The sequence below is a fragment of the Bactrocera oleae genome, chromosome 5 (genome assembly GCF_042242935.1).
Source record: "Bactrocera oleae isolate idBacOlea1 chromosome 5, idBacOlea1, whole genome shotgun sequence".
Lineage (NCBI taxonomy): Eukaryota > Metazoa > Arthropoda > Insecta > Diptera > Tephritidae > Bactrocera > Bactrocera oleae.
Window position 1 is genome coordinate 49,559,385 of NC_091539.1, and position 21,453 is coordinate 49,580,837.

At 34.9% G+C, this 21,453-nt stretch overlaps 1 protein-coding gene across 3 annotated transcripts in view; it reads left to right on the forward strand.

Annotated features, from left to right (window-relative positions):
- Nucleotides 1-21,453, forward strand: part of LOC106618372 (dynein axonemal intermediate chain 4) — a 95,752-nt gene that overhangs the window by 23,120 nt on the left and 51,179 nt on the right. For all 3 annotated transcript variants that reach the window (XR_011396729.1, XR_004977112.2, XR_004977111.2), the window contains exon 4: nucleotides 2,026-2,229. The gene's annotated coding sequence lies outside the window, so the exon portion shown is untranslated. The remainder of the gene's footprint in view (nucleotides 1-2,025; nucleotides 2,230-21,453) is intronic.

The following is a 21,453-nucleotide window of genomic DNA, read 5'->3' on the forward strand; positions in this document are numbered from 1 at the left end:
GTAATTTAATAAATTGAATGACATACACTTTTTCTTATTAAATGGGCATTGGTGGTAGTGGGCATAAGTTTTGAAGTTCCCCAGTTGATCTAGTTCATTTTTATAACCTACACAGGATATATAAAGTTTGCCACAAAGTTTGTAACACCCAAAAGGAAACGTCGGAGACCTTATAAAGCATAAACATATAATATAATATATAAATAATCAGTCTGTCTGTTTGTTCATCTGTATATACGCAAAATCCTCGTGAGATATCGGTCTGAAAAATTTTAGACACGCTTTTCTCGCCAAGAAGCTGCTCATTGTCGGATCCATCGATTTCGGGACACTACCATCTGACCGAACAAACTAAAGTCCTTTTATAGGAAACTTTATTTTGAGGAGATAGCTTTACGAAATTTGTTTGTATCTTCACCTATGAAATATATTATTGCACGTGTTCAAAGAATGACTTTTATCTTGCTACTTTTACTTATTTCCAAAAAGTCTGCTTACACAGCATCCAAGCTCTCTTTGATTTTAACGCTATATGGCTTCCAAAAATAAGAATCTAATCTCCGACCGATATCGCTTTATTTCCATATTTCTAAAATCCGCAAATACACCCACTTCCAACCGCAGTTAAAACAATATTATAAGTCCTGATCATCGGGCGGCGATGCAAAATACTTACATGTAATACTGGCGCAACTTATTAACAGCCAGCTTTAATTTTCCCCCCTTACTTCTTTAGCTTTCTGTTCTTAGAACAATTACAACCCAGCATGTTCACTTTTCGTTCTTCTCACTTTTCGTGAATTGATGATTTTCTCCGTCTCTAGGGAAATATATTCAATTATATTATATATGTATAAGGAGTGTTTTTTAGACGTATGGTTTGCAATGCGGCCATACTTTTTTCGGAGTAGGTCGTTCTAACAGCTGTTACTTGATTTATACTCCGTTTGATTTGCCATTTTATAATGATTTAATGGATAATGATAAATCTATTCCTGCTGTTCGGCACCGAAGAAGACCCGAATGAGTCCTTCCATTGTACGCGGCCATAATGTTACAGTCAATGGGGAACGCTATAGAGCCATGTGGATGACCTTTGGTTCTAACAAGACGGCGCTACTTGCCATACAGCCAACGAAACAATCAATTTATTAAAGGAAACTTCTGGTGTTTCTGGATTTAACACCGTTGTATTATTTTTTGTGGGATTATGTGAAATCGCTTGTCTACGCAGATAAACTCCAAACCCAAACGCTGCAAAAAATGGTCGAAATTCGTCTGTTCGGCTGAAATTTATTCGAGCCAATTATGGCAGTCATTTTTAAAACAAAATCATTTGAATAAAGTTAAATTCTCAGGAAGGTTTTGCTTTGTATTAAGTAGAACTGGCGGTAAATCTCTATCATGATCCCCCCGTACACTTGGACCGTCTGACGGAAGCAATCGCCTAGAAGTGGCCAGATTTGATCAATAGGGAGAAATTGTGTTTAATCAGGGCAACGCCAGGAAAAACAAATCGACAATGGCCTGACAGAAAATCCGGAAATCCAGACTCAGCATCAAGGGATTACTACCTGATCATTTGTATGGCAAATAATTTGTTGGTTTCTATGAGAGTGGCCTTCGTGGCCTTCGAGTGGTCGAACAAAACGGTGCATACTTGACCTACTTTGAATCATTTTGCCTATGCTAAATAAAACTTTCAATTTATTGCAAAAAAAATGAAATTCTTTCACTTGGTCTCATATATTTCCGCTCTCCATTTCTTTCGGATGACTAACATCTCTCTATCTCCCACTTACCTTTGTAGTACATTGATTTTACTCTCACTTGTCTAAAATTACTTCTACTTAGTTTCTCTATAGATATCTAACAAGTTTTCTCTATTAAATGTTTTAACTTCAACATTTAGTTTTTTTTACCCTTCTGCCTTTCATTTCATAAAATTGTGAAAAATCTCCAGCGATTAATAAATTAGCAAGCCGTGTTATAGATAATGTTCATTTATTACTTTTTATTTTACAGACAGCAACAGAACAACGCAATGAATCAACTTTTTACCGATATTCAACGACCGACCATGTGACCCGACGCACAGAGATTGCTTTGCGCTTTAAAACAATACCGAACGTCCCAACGCAATCAAGCAACGAGCGGAGCGGTAACACCAACAGCAGGCAAATCTAAGGCAAAAGCTTTAACCACAAACGACAGGAGGAGAAAATAACAGTGAGTCCAAAAACCAATACATATCAAACTACTGTATATGAAAAACTGGTGCGATAATTATTTGTATTAATTTTTTTTTAATATTGTTTTATTCTACATATCTATGTATGTGTGTAAAAATGTTTGTGGTCTGCTTAGTTTTAAAGATTTCATTACTCGTTTGTGATGACACTTGTGCCGTACCAGCCTCGGTGCTCGACTTATTACACTCCACAAACAAACACACATACTCTTGTTCACTAATGTATGCTTGGTTGTGTGTCAAATTTTTTAAATGCCTTTGTTCTCCTGTTATTGGTTGTGATTTCTTTCGTTTTGTGTTTGTTGCCACACCTTATCCCATCGGGCGCTTCATATGAAGACGAAAACTTTTACAAGCACGTAATCGAAAAAGTTTTCACATTTATTGGAAAGCAACTCTGCGACAGCGCGTTCACTTTGCCCTAAAAGTGTGCTCTGAGGTACTTTGCTTTGGCATACATACATATATACTGGCATGTTTGTGATTCAGTTTTTACATACGAACACGCATTTTTTTTTTGAGTCTCTGTATCTAGCACTTGCTTGAATTCTGAAATGGTTATGACTGCTTAAGATTTATTCAAGTAAACGTTAAGTGAAGTTGCCTTTCAATTTTGACTACGATTTATTAATTATACGTTTTATTTCACTGGCGTTGACTCTTCATTTCACATTAAGTTAATAATTATAAAATCTAATGTGAGATACCTTCTCTTTAACTTGTGATTATTTTAATTTTTGATAACCAATTTGCAGGTAAACGTAACTACATTTCACCCTAAAAATTCGTTATTATATTGCTAAGATAAAAGTTCAGATATCATATTAAAGCTCCTCTTTAACTAATCTGCCTACATACTGGTTCTATAACCTAATTATGTACTCGCATAATATTTGCCTATCCAACTGCCTTTTGCTGTTTACAGAATTATTCCGTTTTTTGGGAATAACCCATATACTAATTTTTTGAGTACACCTTACTCTTAAAAAATATTCTGAAAATGCGTGAGCTCTTCTTAAAAAAAAAACATTATCTCGTGCATATTTTGTATAATTTTCAAATTATTAAATTATATGGCTGATCAGAGACGTTGACTTACACACACAAAGTCGAAATTTTTACTTATTAATAGAAGCAGACGTTCCTAAGACAGCTGACTGCCAGACATTGCACTTAAGTCAACAGTATCTCATAAAATCCAAGCTGAACAATCCACTCGCATCAAAAATGCATAATCAAACTCATACCCCCTCGATTTTTACATAGCCACGATTTAGATGTACATCTTGAGGGTATATACCCTGTGGTAGCTCCTAGCCGCATATGTTTTATAAAAATACTAACATTATATATATATTCGTATTGCTATTTATAAAACTTTACAGTGTAGTACTTATGATTAAGATCCTTAAGTTAAGTTAAGTTAGTTTCATAGGTTTTCTCACGACTCGTTGACGCTCAAATCCAAATAAAGCGGTCTTGAATATAAGAAACTAAGTTTCATATAGTAGTGACTTCGGTCGTATTAACGGGTAATATTTCTGGAACAAAAACAGTTGGCACAAGAAACTTAGAAATAGACTTTAGGCCAGCACCGACTACGCTTAGCAAAAATATGAGAATAATATAAAAGTTATATAAAATTACTTACAATAAAATAAAATCAAAGTTTTATTCACAACTAGTATTTGGAAAGTGTTACCACAGTTTTGGGAGGAAATATATATTGTTTATAGTTAATAAAATTTATTTTAAACATTTCAAAAGCAAAAATAACTTAATACAAATTCAAGTATTATCAGCAGACAACTTTTAAAGGAATTGTCAAGCACTTCAATTGAAAATGAAATAGAATCATAGAATCATGAAACCCAAACTCGTAAATAGTGGATTTTTTAAAATAAAAAATGCATATAAGTTAGAATTTTGTTTCAAAACATTTATTTGCGAGTACGGCAGCGCACCTTTTCGACATAGATTCCACTAGAGCTTGTAAAGCTGTATTCGGTTTTGAATACCACGCCTCTTGGACTATTTCCCGAAATTACCCTTTATTTCGTGGTTTAATGGGTTCCAACTTTTTTTTTTTACAATATTCTACAGATTTTCTATAGGATTTGAATTCGGAGATTGCACTGTCGAAATCATAACATCGATTCTTTGATCTTGTAGCCAAATTTTGACCACACCCGAGGTATGGTTCGGGTTATTGTCGTACTGAAACTGCCAAACTAAAGGCATGTTCCCTTTAGCACAAGGAAGCATTACATCTTCTAAGATACCGCGGTCCAACTCCGTACCACGAAAAACATCGCCATGTTATGATATTACCACCTCCGTGTTTGAAAGTTTTTGTTGTGTATTGGGAATTCATTTCAGCATTCTTCGGACGTCGAAATCAATCTTTTGCATCTCTATCCACCATTTTTATTCTAGATTCATCGTACCAAAGGATCTAAAACCACTTTTTTATATTTTCTTCACCGGTCCAATTGATATGCGTTTAAGCAAAAGAAATCCGATTGTTGCGCTATCTTTTTGTCAACACCTAATTATCTTTGGATAGCTAGAGAGGACTTGAAAGGGTCGGTTTTTGATAAAATCTCTATGTAATTGTCATTCTGAGTCGTCGTTTTTCGAGACCTTTATTAACATTTTTTTTGGAGGTTTCAAAGCAGTAGACACAAATCTTTGGGATCTTTTTTTTATAATTCTTGAAATTTCCCGTTGGGGATAGCAGTTGTTTTGCACATTTTTTATAAGCTTAAACTCTGCCACTGTGTAGTGCTTTCCTCGGCCCATTTCTTCTACAAATAATAGTTAATTGTAACAAAATGTCAAGTATAACAAATATTGTAAAGATTATATAGTTTTTTACTAAAAAAAGCCTATAATTGATATTTTTATATTCCTTGATTCTATTTTTTTTGTCATGACAACACACTTATGTTTAATTTGAACACAAAGATATCAGAAAACAGAGCTAAAACTACAGCCGAGTCGTATTCGAAATTTGTCGGACAAATAATACAGATTGTTAATTATTTCGAAACCATCGATGCTATTCTATTTTATTGTCAGTAAATGTATATACATATATATGTTATATATATATATCGAAGACAACTATACAATATAGGTATAGGTATACATGCTGAGCGGTGTATAATGCCTGAGTTCTTAACTACTACCAAAAGATGATGGAAAATTTTAGACAACTTTTTCAGAACTTAACAATATGGAATGTCAAAAACTATATTTTGTTATCTTAGGTATATATGTATATGTTGAGAAATAGTGAAAGTGATATTACCACAATTTCTGAGTAAATTGACAGTCTACTCCTACTTCAACACTTATTTTCAACAAAAGTTAAACGTCAAAGTTCATTAATGAGTTAAGCCACAATTTAATTGCTCTCACTTAGTCACGAGTTTATTGATATTAATGACATTTACCATATATATATACATATATTTAATATTTTCGCTACAAACCTTTTATATCAATGAACATACAATAATAAATATAAAGTATAAATCCATTTAAGCACCTAGGCCACAGCCCCCACAAAAGTGAGCAATTGCAATATTGATGGTGCAATTATAAATTTATTGTCGTATTAATTAAATTTATCATGCTGTGGTTTTAAGCCATTCACTGTTAGTGCAAACTGTAAAATCACACCGAGTGCCAGCAGAAATATGAAAAAGTGAAAAAGCTATTAAGTACACACATATAGATAGAGTATATGCATTCATATAGTTATGTATGTGAAATTCTAAAATATAGTGCAATACACAATACTTTGTTTAGAAAATACACCCACGTTGCCACCTTGCTCTTCCGAACTTGATTGGCTTTTTGGTTTTGGTTGTTTTAGTTCCCACTATTGAAAAAAGAACAGTGATTTTAATGAAGTTGCGGCGGAACTCCATCATTACACTAATAAAAGGCGCCTACAGTCCATATTTGATCCTTTTGATCGAAACAAATTAAATTACGGGCACTATTAGTTAGTTGTAATTAAAAATTATAGAGCAGAGCTTACGATTGTTCAGAAATGTTGTATGAACATGCTGTACGATAAGGGGTTGGTTATGAAATTTTCCATTATGGAAGTTCTGAAGGATGTGAAATAATAAATTATGAAATGTCAATTTTTTTTTTGTCTTAGCTTTTGCATTTCCTTTGTTACTGTCTTATTTCTGATTTATTATTTGCGAATGTTTCAAGCTATACACCATATTAATTCTAAGCTCCAGGTATATAGAGAGATGAAATAATTTATTATTGTAGAGTAATCTCTTCAATACTGCTCGTTTTATATATATACCGTTTCACTACTGTACCATAACACGTAAAAAAGCATAAAACAGCGAGCTGATTAGTATTGCATCTGACAATCCACAGCTATAATTGATCGGCCTTTCGAAAATTTTATCCAACTCTAAGCCAAGATAATATCTTGGATATTAGTGACAATTTTGCTTTAAAAGATTTTAATTTTTGAAAATTTTTTAAATACTATTTTTTTTTTATACACATAGTAAATTGTAAATGTGGATTTCTCGTATATTACTATTGCTCCCTTTTTGATTCTTAATAAATTTAAGATTTAATGTTGAATTTGAATATTTTGCGCGTATATCTAACGATATGTTAAAGAATTAATTTTTTGAGTTTTCCCACATCAGCCAGAACCAAATTAATCAAATATTATATTTAAGCTGAAATATGAACATTTATCAGTGATTTATAATTCGCATCTGTTCATTCGAGCGGCTGAGAAATTAATGAACTATTGTACATGTTAACAATATTTCAGTAACCCGTGCTCGACAAAACTCAACTCCAAACAACGAATAGTATTGTCAGAAGCTGGCTGCTGGGCACGATATTTTCGAAGGCATAAGCGTTAGTGCTTTGATTAAATTGAATTGAAATTACTGCATTAAGACTGTTTTCAAAATGAAGTATCGGTTCATACTTTCTCTAAGTTCTTACCTTCACTAACTTACTAATCATGCATATTTTCTAATTTAAAGTTAAAGTTAAAGTTAAGTTAAACCATCGTTCCTATTGGCAATAAACTGGAACAGTCGACTTTAACAAACTTATCTTGACTCGAATTTTGCACAACTAAACTCATTCATCATAGATAGCACAGGTAATAATCAGCAGTTTCTGGCGGTGTCAATATCGATTTGTGTGGCTTGGCGTTGTCCTGATAGAACAAAATTTTTCTCCGCTTCTGCGCAATTGCTACCTTAGGACCGTCCAAGGGTCCGTAGGGGAGTAACTCATATGAGATGATTCTCTGCCAACCCTACAAAACATGTAGCAAAACCTTCCTAACCTTCAACCTTGGATTGGTCACCGTTTTCGCCGGCTCAGTTCATTAGGTTTTATTTTGCTGTTAACTCGTGTGGCATCCACACATCAAGTAAATTTCTGTATTCAGCTTAATTAAAATACTACCAAACGATTTTTTGCATCAATTTTAACTCCGGGGTAAACGAAACAGTGCTTACATGTAGGTCAGACACGACGCTTTCCATTCTTTTATCGATATCTTCGATAATTGGTCTTATTGAGTTGTGCATCTTTGGCAACAAAATTACGGGAACGGAATCGACGAAACTAAAATTGCGTGTACTTGGCTTTTACAGTATCTGGACCGTAAATACTATTCACATTGTCAGCAGCCTCGCTTGCGTTTTTGCCTCTATCGAAGAAAAACTGTATAATGTGGTGTACCTTTTTCCTTTCTGCTGACCATCTTTGACGCGTACTCTAACAATACTGAGTCCTGGAATCACAAATCAGCTTAAAAAGTTTTTTAAAATGAAATCTTATCTTTCTAACGCTATATAGCGATCTAACTTATAAAACGCCAAATACTGGTTATTAATCTATAAAGATATATATTGGAAAAAAAAATGGAATTTATTTTACTATGCCTTATCTTAGTTAGTTTGATACTAAAAGTGATCGCAATCGATTCTCAATTTTGTTTCATAACAAATGTGGGATTAATACGTAAACATTTTTTATAATAAATTTACTTGCAATAATATTTGTCTTTTTGCTAGAATTGAACTTAGCTTGAACGGCTGGGTAAAAAATATTATAAGAAATTAAATAAATTTTGTTCAAAGGATTTTTTAGTGTCAAAAAATTATTTCATATTCATAACGTAGCAAAATTAATAAATATTTCTTGTTCTTGTTTTGTTATTATCTTTCCTATAAAGTGTGAAAAGTTAGTTTTAAATGCCTTCAATGTCATTATTAAAATTTATTGATTTCACGTCGCCAACTTTACGTTGAAAGGCTGCGCATCGAAGTGATTTCAATGCTAATTAAGTATGGACGTTGCAAATACACTTACACACTTATAACCAAGAGCTTATGTAACAGCATGGCAAAGTTACTTAAGTAAAAGTTGCCATGAAAGTGTTGTTGGAACTGTTGATTGCATAAGTGTCGCGTTACGATATTTATGAAGTGCACTGGGCTGTCATTTGCAATGACAACGAGCAGCGCGCGAGAAAAAAGAAAGAACGGCAGCAGACAACTTCAGCAGCAAGCGGAAGCAATGAAAATGAAAAGCAAGTGAAAACTTTCGGCAACGCCAAGAACTTTTATAAAATTCTATAATTTTTTATGCAGTTTTTTGCGCTGCTTTTTTTTATTCCACAACTTCTTTGTATTTGTTTTAGTAGAGAGTTAATAATTTGCATTGGAATGAGGAGATAAAAAAAAACCGTTAAATAAGTGCGTGTTGAGAGAGTCCTTGAAAGCGTTGTCGTTTTGTTTGTTGCTGCATCAGTAATAAGCTTGCTGGCGTCGGCTTCAAAGTTTTAAGTTATGAAAGTTAAAAATAATTACAATTAAAGTAATCGACAAGCGTGTTGCTGCCACCACTTACAATTATAACAGCAAGTGCATTTCTTGCGCAATTTGCAAATTCAATTTAAACAAATTTATTTTAATGAAATATTTACAAATCCGCTTTACACTTATTGCTCGGCAATTTATTGCGCATTTAAATGAGTGTTTTTGTACAAAATACGCCGCCGCCGCCATTTCATGTAATTGATTGTTGTGTTGGCGCCTGCAATTCGCGGTAAATTATTGTACTCGCTCGCACTGTTTTATAATGCGAAAGTTGACCCCCGTTCATCTTGACCCATTCCACTTGCGTGTTTTCCATGGTTCGGCTTATTGTTTGCCATTAAATGTAATTACATTTTAATGAAAATTGTAAACACGCTTGTTATCGCCCAGTAACCGAAAGGATTGTGTGGCAAATGAATATGTGAATGAGCATATGGGTATATGGCTATATAGAGGACATATAATGAATGGGTGTCGTTTTGTAAATCCATTTCCTCTGGAAATTTTAAATCATTTTTACTTAGCAGTATATTATTTGTATTATTCTTCTCATCTCTGTTGTAGGTATAGGTATAGCAGGCCTAGTAAAAGGAAATCCATTGTTTTTGCAATAGATTGATGGTTTTATTTAGCATAGTTTGAATGATCCGATTGAGGTCAAATCTCTTGTCCCCATTGGCGTTGATTTTCAAAGCCTTCACTGGAGGAGAATTTTTCGTCATCAAATTCATTCGTCATATACAGGAACAGATAGAATTATTTGGTGCCAGATCCCGACTATAATATATATTATTTCCTTTAACTTCAGTACTTGCTTGTAGTTTGAACAGATTTCGTAAAATACTAGAAGACTCCGGCCACGACTTGCTGGGCTAAGGAATAATTAAATTATATTTTATATGAATAATCTGTTTAATATAGTTAAGTTATTATTATCGAAATCAACTACGGTTATGATTTAAGTAATTATTTTGTGTGTCTGCGAAAATAGAACAATTAATTATTTTTTTCCGTGTACGATAGTGCTGAAATTGTCTGACAGTTTAGGACATTTCGTATTTGGTTACTGCTATATTTTACAGTTCCGAGCAACAATTAGCTTAATGCGGTTGTAAATAGTAGTTTGCTTCGCGATAATTTTAGTTAAATTACCATGGTCATATTGTTTATACTTCAATATGGTTCATTATACTTTAATAAATTTAATTAAATGACATAAATATACACGACACACGTGTCAACAAAAATTGTGTAATAAAAAAAATAGCATATCAGCAGTAAAAAAATTCTCATTGTTAATTAAAAACAAAAAGTAAAAAAAAAACACATTTTTTTAATGTCTCATCGCCCCCAAACTTTACAGGATCACTTGCTGAGCCATCCTGAAGATCGTCAGAAAAATTCAATGTAATCGGTCCAGCCGTTTCGGAGTTTATAAGGAACATACATACAAACTTTCTCTTTTATATATACGTTTAATTACCTTGAATTCTTAAAAATCCATAATTGTTTACTTTAATATACTTTATTATACTTCAACATACTCCATTGTACTTCAATATGTTTCATAATGGCATATATATCCACAACGCATGTGTCAAAAAGAAAAGTGCTCCGATCATCACCAAACTTTACATGATTACTCGTCAGGTCAATCGTATTTCTGAAAGTTTCATTGAAATCGGTTCAGCCGTTTCGGAGCCTACACGGAACTACAGACACACTTTCTTTTTTATATATATAGATTTTTTTAAGACTTCACGACTTTTCATTCTATTAGTTCAAATGTTTTCTCAACAAAAAGAAATTATAGAGCAGTGACTGAAATATTTTTTTGCATGACGAATTACAGTATGAACTTTATATCTTTGTTTTGTTTTGATGTCCAAGCCCACCTGTTATAGGTTTCTGCTAGGTTAGCAATTATTAACGTTTAATCAAGGATAGCAAAAAGTTAGTAGATTTTATTTAATTACGCTAACTAAAACACCATCTCTTCTCTGACTATAGCTATTTGCCACCTCAATGTAGCTTTCGTAAGCGCTCTCTTCTTATACTAACCCCGATTATTGTCAGTTCCATATGCTTAAGTAAGAGATTCGTCTCATTTTGTTAACACTTAATTTTTTAGTTTTATTTGAATTACACTGAAATCTAATTGAAAATGCTAAACATTATTCACTTCGGAATATGTAAAAAATATGTTCAAATTTTCACATAAAAATATGTGCACATTCGAATAAAGCAATATAGACCACAGTTAACAACAACAACAATACGAAAAGGTTAAAGAAGAGACGCAACTGCTAGTGATGACGACTCGCTTTATTTGAATCATCCGTAAAACCGACAACAAATGTACTCCCGCCCCAACAAACGCCAGAGATGCCGACACACAGCTGACAATGGACAGACAGCATGTGACGGTTATTTGCTTAGAATGTCGGTACAAGAATGTAAATCATTTATTATGTCAACACCTGTAAGGTATGCAACCAACTCTAACTCATAACAATGACATAGCCGAACACAAACACAAACGAATGGGCGAGGGAAAACAATCGGAAAAAATGCGCTTTTGCCGCAACAACATTGAGTGCAAAATAAATTAAATTTTGCCAGGAAATAGACAACAAACTAACTATGAAAATATTTCCGAAACCATGCTACTTCTTAAACCCATAGATATAACTAAAGAGTGTAACTAAGGCAACGACATGAACCGACGCATAATGCTCGCTCCACACACCCTGTGTATGTGTGTATAAACACAATGCACACCTTGCTTCAAGAGGCAGAAGAAGAAGAAGAAGAAGAGTCGGTACCGTGTCGGCGTGACCGACGTGTAAACAACATTGGACCTTTTACTAACAAAACAAAACTTAACATATACATAAAACATTGGGAGCACAAGATACTGGGAACTAGGTTTCCATATAAGTAAGTGCGACAATATACCTACGGGGCTTGAACGCTGGAACATCCGGCCGCCACCCATAAAACAAATGAAGCAAAAGTAAAGAATTTGTGCCACAAAAAGACTAAAACAAAGCAATAAAAGGTAGAAATGAAGTGTTGAAATTGTATAAGGTGAATAGAAAATGGAATGTGGTATGTGTTTCTTTGTGTGTGTGTGTGTGAGGGGAAAAAGGACATGGTCGTGTTGCCGGTATCCGAAAACCGCAAGCCACAATAGCGCAATGAGAATTGGAATGGTGGCATTTACAGCTTGTAAAGATAGAAATGCTGACACACAGTGGCATGACTAGTGAATATTTGTTCATAAAATTATTTCGAAATAATCACCGAATTAATAAGTTAGACTGGGTTTCATAAAATGTAGTTCACACTGAGATAATCTTGAATGCAGATTCTTGGGAAGGCTTAAATCCCTATATTTGTAAAAACCGGATTCTTGATACCTATATCTGACAAGCAGCGAAAACTCTTTCTCTCTCCCTGACTTCTGCTATAGGAAATTATAATAACAGAACCTTTAGCTATTATATAACCTTTGAAATGGAATTTATTAATCGCTATCAGAGGGAACTGATAATTGTTACATAGCAAATATTTATATCCGGGTCAGCGCCATGACCGAGTCGGTTACCGTACCAACTACCACTCGATAAGTAATGGTTTTAAAAATACTCGATTCGAAACACACAAAAACTTTATAAATGAATTAGTTACTAAAGCCACTGGAAATTCCAAATGACAGAGTCAAAAAATCCTCTATTTAATTGATTAATATCAATATCACCATAAAATCAGCACAAATATCAGCAAATCTGTCTAAAATACAATCGAATGAGATTTTCTTTAGAAATGATCCATGCCCAATTGGATTATTACATAGTAGAAGATTATTCGGTTTATTGTCATCGGCCTTACCATGAAATAACTCTACATGGTTGCTGCATGTATCTTCTTTCATATGGACTTAATTCTGTTTAATAACTGTTACTGATTTAAAATCTACTATATAAGATAAGACAAATGAAAGTTTAACTGTTCTTCTCTTATCTGGAGTTTCTAGAGTAGCAGGTTTCTTCTTAAAACCCGGTTTTGGCAATTTTTTTTGTTGTAGGCCTAGAAAATATTCCCTTAATAAATTGAAAAATGCAACCGAGTTGATAGTCATTTGCCTGATACAAATCCAGATCCTTTTCCGTTACGTATACCCAACTGCTGTGGAAACTACTTGGTCCTACTTGTTTAGAATGACCCAGTATTATTCAGTTCGATGAGAGCTTCTCGAGAAACTAAGAAACGTGCATGTGATAAGGCTGAAAAATTTGCCGCATGCAAATCAATATCTCGGGAGTCATATCTTTGACAAACCTGCCGAATCAGCCGGAATCGGTAACAATCGCCTAAACAAATTTTTGACAGGCTCAAAGGGTTTTTCTATTTTTGAGAGTCTTTTTGATCAATACTTAAAAGTATTTAGGTATCACCGGTGTTCTCGGCTGTCCAAGTGGGATCCATTTCGGGATCTATCATCTAAGATGACCGCTATTTTATTAGTTAATAAATAAAAGGAATATCCGGAAAAAATGTTGATTGGTGAATAAAAAAAGATAAAGATGAAAAAGTATTGTTGCTGAAATAGAAAAGTAAGGATGATTGATGATTATTTTCAACTCAAGACACACAAAATTGTCTCCAAAAGTAAGGTTTTCTAACTAAAAACTAACTAATTCTAAGACTCTATTTTCAAAATGCTATTTCTATTCTATTTTGATAAACTTAATTAAAATTAAGTACCAGAGTGAGTGACTTTGATATTTATGTGATTATTTTATTTAACAGATAAAGACACTGTTTCAAGTGAGTGTTTGAGGTAACCATTGACCCTTTCATACACTTCATTATACCTACAGACATACATATTTTGTCCTACTGCTTCTTGTGTTTTTTTTCATACTTTCAGATTCAGTTGTGTTGTGGTTACCCTCTGGAATCATTAAATAGCACTGCATTATTACACCCGATTGCGCACAGTGGTCAACATAAACATTTTTGAATAAACTACCTGCATTTCATTTTTATTTCTCTTACCTTTTTTGCCACCGGCTGTCTCATCCACCGCCTACTAATGGCTACAACAGCTCTTCCTTTTCCTTTTGCATTCTCTGACACAGCCGTGACAGTGAAATCCCACAGACGCTGACCAAATTATATTAAAGTTAGCATAAGAGAATGATATTTGCTGGATAATAAAAGGAAAACGGCATTGTGAGACACCAAGGCAAATGAAATGAAGTAGAAGATGTGCCCCCAGCCGGTGCCGGTGCAACTGGTTGGCGGTGAGGAATGACAATATGACTTGACGTCACCGTGAGACAGCAAGGGGCATTGACAATGACCACCGAGTACGAGAGATAAAAAAGAAGTTCTTACAAGTATAAATGTTTGCTCTCTGTTGTTATATTTCGCTTGCTTTCAGATATTTGCATAGGGCCTCCTGCACATATTTTCCAAATATATTTTTTTTGTTGAAAATGTCACTGACCTGCATAATAAAATATGTTATATACAGTGTTGCTTATTTTGGAATGCTAGTGTAGACTAATTATACATATTTAATGTTTAAGAACTAATGTTTTCTTTTCAGTATAAAATTCCAACTTTATTCGAGCTTTGAAGAGGTTCTTTGTTGAAACTTGAAACATGTCAGACGCACTACTATACGTAGCAGCAATACTTTTGGCATCTTCTTCTCCTCCCTACTTTGTAGCCGTAGCCACACTTTGGCTACTAGGTTTGGTTCCGGCTGCCGTTAGTACTGTTGCTTTCCTGGAGCTAGGCTTAAGAGTTAGTGCAGGCCCTAGCCCCTAGACCCAGCTTACTTCCTCTCTTTGTGCTGGCTGTTTCCGAGCTCGTTACAAATGCTGCCCTTTTCTCGGAACAACTTGTTCCCTCCAACTTTTTACCAAGAGAGCCGGACTCCTTTAATCCATTGATATTGTATTTATTGTGTCAATGCATATTCTGGACCCACGAGTGTAGGGGAAGGTATGTCCGCTTGCGCAAAGCCTCCGCTACGCTAGTAAGGCTACAAGTATCTTAATATGGAGGGCGCCAGGTATCCATAAGCTCCTTTCGAGACTGGGTTAAGGGCCTCCGCCAGGTTTATCCTCGGCAACCAAAGTAGGGCTTCTCATTTAAATGCTATGCTATTGATGAGCAACGAACACCCAATTGAAAAGTCAGACTTTAGCTAGATACCTTCCAACTGCATGATGGGCGAACTGTTACCAGCCCACCTCTGTCATTGTCGTGATAATGTGGTGTATATTACCAGTCGATACACGAGGATGGTTCAGCGGTGTATGTTTTTCAACCTAATTAAAATATATTAAAGTATACCCTACAAAATTTTAAACAATTGATGCAGTAGTTTTTTTTCATTTCCCCAATATCGTCTTTTTTTTTTGCTATCACACTAGGTTTGCGCCTTAATAGCTTTTAATAATAGTTGGTCTAGATTTGGTTTGCTCTTTATTCCCGAATAAGATATCACTTTTGTAGTAATTTCTATGCAAATGTTCAAACTCTGGTAAAGGGGGTTCTTTCATACAAGCTTTTCTGATTTATCATTATCTTTATCAAGAAATAGGTTGATGCAATCGAGTGAGATGAGCCCAGAGGGCTTGTGAGCTCAGGCATAGTTTTTTTCTTGCCTTGGTATTTCGTAAAGAACTTACAAATAGTAAATATAATCTCTGACATCTACTTAAAAACGCCAAAATGGAAGCTTGAAACAATAGTTGTTGCGAGATTCTAACGTTTCGAAGCATCCGTGAAGAAGTCCGCTCATCCACATATCAATCGTATATACTCGTATGAAAAAAAGAGAAAAAAGTACCAGGATTTTATCCAGGTAACAGGCAGTGACAGGCAGTGATCTGAATAACCAGAAATGTACCCGATATTCGCAGCCAAACTTTTTAGCGAGGATGACCTTTGCACGCATCTTTCACCATATAAAGAAAACGTGAGACTAAATTTGGTATCGTAATTTCTCCTTGTCAGTATATACTACTCTAAAATTCGATGAGCTTTACGTATAACACATATTGGCCAAAAAAATGTTGTCAGGATTTGAGTATCCTATGAATTGCCTAAAGATCCTTTCACCAAATTTACGTTTTACTTCCCAAACCGAATCAGTATACCGACCTTTGTAGTACCTACAGTATTAACTTCAAAGTAACGTCATGATAAAGTGACACAAATTTAGTTGAGCGGTGATTGATGTGTTTTTTTTCGGCAAACAAATGAGCAATGTACGCCTGTCAGTGCTGCAATAAAATGAGAGAGAAAACTACTTTAAATAAGTACTTACTTACATTTCCACGGGGTAGTTAATATATATTTAACAAACATACATACATAAGTACGGAGTGGGAGGAGAAAACAAAAATGACAGCACAGAAACCAATAAACAAAAGAAGTGGTAAGAATTTTTCAATTTTACGCCAAAATAAGTTTTGACACGTCAATAAATTCAATTCACCAACAAACATGCGACCATACTACTACTTACCATATATATAGCGAGGGACAGACAGAGCCTGTTTGTATGTTTCAGAGATTAATGAGGAAAACGTTTACTACTTGTATATGCAGTTTCGAACACAAGGATAGCATAACAAGTATGCCAACATAACAGTAACTGCCAATATTGACGGAATATTTTCGAAGAGTAAACTCAAAATGAAGCCTTTGGGCGACCATATATGATATATTCAATAGTTTATTATGGATGTTGCCTGAATAAATCTAACTAATTCATTAGTTCTTTTTGATTTTTTTAACTAATGGGGTTTTGCTAAATTTTGAGTCTGGAAAAGAGAAACTAGTCGCTGGTACCCGAAACTGACAAATAGGAGGTGTGGGAAGTAGTTCAAAGCACGATTCCTACTATTTATCAGTCTTAAAATGAACGGAATGAACGAAGAGGTTCAAAAACCCCGGTATATATTGTTCTAAAAGTAAATTAAGTTGTTAAAATTCGGTGACCTAGTCACTCAAATTCAATTTACGGTTACTCAACAAACTTTCAAGATTTTGGGATATGTTGTGCCCTTCCTAAACATTTGTGCTGGTACTGGTAGGGTCCTCAGCCACGTTGTCAAGCATCCCGTTTTGCGACCTCTACGCGACATCGTGTTTACAAGCGATTCAGATCTTTTGGTACGAGTCAATGCTAGACATGCTTTATATCCAAAAACGTTAACCAAAATGTGTTGAGACGATCTATAAGAGAGTTGAGATTCTCTGCTAATTTTCCGTTGCCAACACGATATTTAAAAACACTGCTTCTTTAACTTTTTCGATGTCAGTAACAGAGGTGAATGGACGACTCACATAAGTCAAGTTTTCGAAGACTTTACGACCTTCACTGAAGGCTTTCTGTCACTCAAATACTTGTGTTCGTGACACAGTAGACTCCCGAAAACACTTCTGCAACAGTTTTAATGATTCCGTAGCCGTGATTCCATTAGTAATACAAATTTAAGGCAAATTTGTTGCTACATTTTCCATAGTAAAAATCGCCGGACAAACTTTTCGCGTCGTAAAACAGCTTCTAAACTGACACAATTAACATGTTCTTCTTCACATGAACATAAAAAATATTGTACCAATCTAGGAAAAAATCGGTTTGCGCGCGAGTTTAAATGGATCAGTCCAGGTCCAATTTGTTTAGATGGTAACTTGAGAAAGATTGTATGAAATGGTTTGAAAATTTAACAGTATTTTACTTGTAGTTAAGGTTAGTGATCCAACACGAGGATATATCTTTGTTTCAATCTCTGGATCAAGCTACAGAATTTTCGAACCATGTACTATAGTGAAGATTTTGTTTTTTAGTTATGGTCCTAATTAATGGTAAGTATGGTTATGAGGTCCTTCTCAATCGGTCAAGGGGGAAAGTACCCGAAGAAGTTCCAAAAATAGATTCTATCGAGGTTAAAAAACCCATTCGAGTGAAATAAGTTTTGAATTTATGATTTAACGTAAAAATTTCCGTCAGAATCTTTTACGTCAATTCCGCAGTCAGCGGTGACATGACTTTTAGGAACCATCAGGAGTCAATTTTTTTTTTCATGGTGCAGACAATTTTTTTTATTCTTAAATCATAACCCTAAGTATGCCTTTGTAACATCAATTTTATGTGAACCATTTTAATCTTTTCTTTAAAGTAAAGCTACTTTAACCGGCCAAAGGTGGCTAGTTATTATTATAGCAATAAGAGAAAGGGATCGAGTTTTGCTCTTACAGGCTCCATTTGTTTTTGAGTGTATAAAATGATAATAATATCATGATACAAATTGGCGGTTACTATGTCAATTTTCACGTTATCTAAAACCAAATAAAAAATGGGATCTTACACCCGTCTTAAGGATGGCTACTCGGTTATAGTTGCCGGTATATTTGCGTGGAATACCATAACATCGAAAAAAAAAAACTAAGAAACAGTCCTCAAAAATCGTCGTGTTGCCATCAGAGTTAAAGCTACCCATAATTTTGGATTCGAAACAGCCGCATGATAATGACATTTTGTTGTTGTTATTGTTTGACTCTTCCTATACGTCGAAATTAACTGATGAAGGGTTTGATTAATAATTATTTGTATACTTGTGGTATACAAGTATATTTTAACTCCAATCGGATGGTCTACTAATAGTAGTATAGATAATCTTTTGAATCGCTATTCAAGCATCAGCTTTAATTGTAAGCTCTTATTATCTCTGCATCAGTTATTGATCGACTTAACACATTTTGGCTAAAGCCTTAGGCGTGGAGCATGCCAACGCTAGACTCATACCTGACCTGAAGCTTTTGCAAAAACATCGTTTAGTAGAGGTCGAAAAAGAGATAATTGGCAACGTAACAACTAAGGATCAATGTAGCATTAAACTCATAATTACTGGTGAAATGACGTGGGTTTATGAATATGACGTCGAAACTGTCGAAAAATCTAGTGAATGGCGCTCCAAAAACGAGTTGTAACACAAAAAAACCAAAATTCACTGAAGGCCATCCTAATCGAGATTTATATTGAAATTAATGAAAATTAATATTTTTCTGTCAGTCCGGGTCAGATTTGATCAAATGGTATCAATCTGTCAAAAAATGTCGGACTTGTGAAAACAAAGTTTAAATTTTGGATTATAAAATAATGTTACTGTGAAGCTACGGTTAGAATTTTAAACGAATACAGAAGATGACAGGATGAATGACAAAGGGAAAGCATTTTTTGGAATACGATTTTTAGGACACAAAAGTGTATTTCAACTAAAAAATAATAGTTTATTCGAATATTATAGACTTGCCTAACCCTTTGATTAGTAGAAAAATTTTGATAGACAGGACAAGGAGAATTCTGACATTTACTAACCGCTATTGAAACATTAATTTGTGCTGAGATATTTGCTCCCAAATTTTACCCTCTTTAACACATATTGTACACTGTGTAACAATTTACATTTAACTTTTTCATATATACTCTTTTTATCAGCAAAAGAGAACAAACACAACTACTCATTCCATCACACATCAACGACGCAGTCAATCAGTCAAATGAGGCATATGCATAACAACATTTGCCTAATGAATTTATGTGTTGCTCCGCTCTCAATCGTCAACACGAGAAACAAAACACACACACATCCTCCCATTTGCATTTGCTCAACGAGCAATGAGTCTTAATGTTTGCCACATCATCTCTAAAGTTGCATTGGCATTTGTGTATTCGTGTACGTAAATTAAGGCAAACAACACAAGCCGAAAACGTGCGAGTGCAACTGAACTCAATCGGCAAGCGGCGTGTGTGGCATGTGGCATGTGTGGCATGCGGCAAACGGTAGCAGGCATTAGCATATTGCAATACCGGCGAGTAAACAATGGCGCAAAAATGCATTCAATGCGATTACGTGAATCAATTTTGCATCATCACCGACCGAGCAATCGGCCAACAACAATACACTCACCAACACCCCAGCATTACTCAGCAGGCAATCAGCGACAATAAAAGCCAACAACAAATAACATAGCAACAAAACGCACCAGTGACAATAATCAAAAACAATTGGAATGCATTTGTTGTGGGCGGGACACGTGGTGGGAGCGGTGTGGAGCACACACAGTAATTCTTCTCACACTACGGCTGGGACTGTGCCCAGTTGGGCTTGCAGCAGGTCGAAACGCTAGCTAATAGAACTCGTATCGTAGGTCTGTATGCCACACTCTGCACACACACACACTTATACCCACTGTACTCGCAGCTCCACTCGTGTGCTGCTGTCAATAGTGTTCTCATGCATGTTCAATTTCAAATTCGCTTGCTACGCATTGCCCACTCGTTCTACTCTATCCACGCCTCCACCTGCCACATTCCCGCTGCTCTGCAGCACTTCGTTTCCATCTGTAATGCCGAGAGAAATACAAATTTATTTACATTAAACATTGACACAATGCCAACTCGAATGAGTAAACTTTGAAAACTCACATACACGCACGCACACTCACACTCACACACAAGCGTATTTACTAAATTTGTAAATTTCAGAAAATTCGTAAATTCGTAAAATTCGTGAACTGTGACTGAAGTGACAAAAATACGCCATCCGCTCTCATTCCATTCCATTCCATCGGCCACTGCAATGCTGCTGCAGCTGCGATTATTTGTAAATGCAATGCGGAAAAAATTTGCATGCCAATGTTTTGCAAGCATTTGTTGTGTATCTATCTGCTGCGTACAAACGGCAAAAGTGTGCTTATTCCCGTAAACGAGGGCAATCGGATTAGTTAGGCGTTTTTGGACTATCAAATTTTTTTTAGGCCAATTCTGGATCACGAAGTGATGATTAACTTACTTGGAAAGGTAGATCTAGGAATTTCAAAAAGTCGTGTACAATTGTTTTTCGGCTTAAGGCACACTTTAGGGCTCTGAAAGCATTTGGCGCAATCTGCTTAGACATTTTAAACTTTAAGTATATTTTCTAAGAAACTGCATTTTTTCCAAATCGACCGACTATGGTCCTTCAATACTATCGTAACTATCCACTTGAAATTGTAACTGCGGTTCACAGCAACATTTTCTAATAAAGTGAGTGCGATCTTTCTATTACTTTTTTTGTGAATAATTTACTACTATTTTTTTACAAGTCCGCGATTTTGCGAAAAATTTAAGGAAAGCCTAAATCATTCATTTTTTACTAGCAAGTTTAATGCAAATTATGGTTTTCATTGTAGCCTGAATAGGATATATTAAGTTTGCCACGA